The 1,700-nt window shown below is 39.9% G+C and overlaps 1 non-coding gene across 1 annotated transcript; it reads left to right on the forward strand.

The window, feature by feature from the left end:
* Positions 1,439–1,510, forward strand: TRNAM-CAU. The gene has a single exon. It is a non-coding gene; the product is annotated as a tRNA-Met (tRNA).

Consider the following 1,700-nt stretch of genomic DNA (forward strand, 5'->3'; position numbering starts at 1 on the left):
TTGTCGGGAGAAATGTCAACAACCTGAGCTATGTAGATGATATCACTCAAATAGCAGAAAGCAAAAAGCTTCTTGATGAGAGTGAAAGAGCAGAGTGAAAAAGCTGGCTTAAAACTCACCATGAGAAAACTTAAGATCATGACATCTGGTTTCATCACTTCATGGCAAATAGAAGGGGGAAAAGTGGAAGCAGTGGCAGATTTTATTTTCTTGGGCTTAAAAATCACTGCGGATGGTAACTACAGCCATGAAATTAAAAGACACTTGCTCCTTGGGAAGAAAAGCTATGACAAACCTAGACAGCACATTAAAAAGCAGGGACATTGCTTTGCTGACAAGGGTCTGTACTGTCAAAGCTATGGTCTATTCAGTAGTCATGTGTGGCTGTGAGAGTTGGACTATAAAGAAGGCTGAGTGCTGAAGAATTGATGCTTTGTAATTGTGGTGCTGGAGAAGACCCTTGAGAATCTCCTGGACAGTAAGGAGATCAAACCAGTCAATCCTAAAGGAAATCAACCCTTAACATTCATTGAAAGGACTGATGCTGAAACTGAATTTCAAATACTCTGGCCATCCGATGAGAAGAGCTGACTTATTGAAAAAGACCCTAATGCTGGGAAAGACTGAGGGTGAGATGTTTGGATGGCATCATTGATACAATGGACATGAATTTGAGCTAACTCCAGGAGACAGTGGAAGACTGAGGAGTCTGGCGTGCTGCAGTCCATGGGGTTGCAAAGAGTCGGATATGAATTAGCAATTCAACAACAACATTTCTTGTTATGGATATAACTTATTTTCTTTATTCACTTATCTGTTAATGAATATTTGAATTGTTTCCCAAATATTCAACTTTAGGCAACTGTGGATGTGCCAATACGGAAGGGATGTATACAACTCTTCTTAAAAATTTAAATTTATTTATTTTAATTGGAGGCTAATTACTTTACAATATTGTATTGGTTTTGCCATATATCAACATGAATCCACCACAGGTGTACACATGTTCCCCATCCTGAACCCCCCTCAAACTTCTGTTTTCAATTCTTTTGGATACATGCCCAGGCATAGGATGGTATGGTCACAGAGCAATTTCAGGCTTAATTTATTGAGAAAACACCAAGCTGTTTCCATAGTGGCTGCACTCTTATATTCACAACAGCAATATATTAGGGTTCCAATTACTCCTGCATCCTCACCTACACTTGTGATCTTCCATTTTTATGATTTTGTCATTCTAGTGGGTGTGAAGTGATATCACCTTGTGGCATTGACTTGCATTTCCCTAATGACTCATGATGTTCAGATATTTCCATGTGCTTTTAGCCAGTAAAATAAAAATTTTGAAGGGAGATTATATGTAAATGTAATACATTCAGAAGTAAAGTCAAATTTTTACTGTTAAGGATTATATAGAAATTTGAAGTTAAGAAGGCAGAGCAGAGTGGCGCAGCGGAAGCGTGCTGGGCCCATAACCCAGAGGTCGATGGATCGAAACCATCCTCTGCTAAAGATTTTGTAGACTCTTGAGTACATGTGGCCTCTGAGAAAGTGTATTTCATAGGCTTCTCTGGTGGCTCAGCCAGTAAAGAATCTGCCTGCAATGTGTGAGAGTCAGGTTCGATCCTTGGGTCAGGAAGATCCCCTGGAGAAGGGAATAGCTACCCACTCCAGTACTCTTGCTAGGAAAATTTCATGGG

Source organism: Capra hircus, chromosome 7 (genome assembly GCF_001704415.2).
Source record: "Capra hircus breed San Clemente chromosome 7, ASM170441v1, whole genome shotgun sequence".
NCBI lineage: Eukaryota > Metazoa > Chordata > Mammalia > Artiodactyla > Bovidae > Capra > Capra hircus.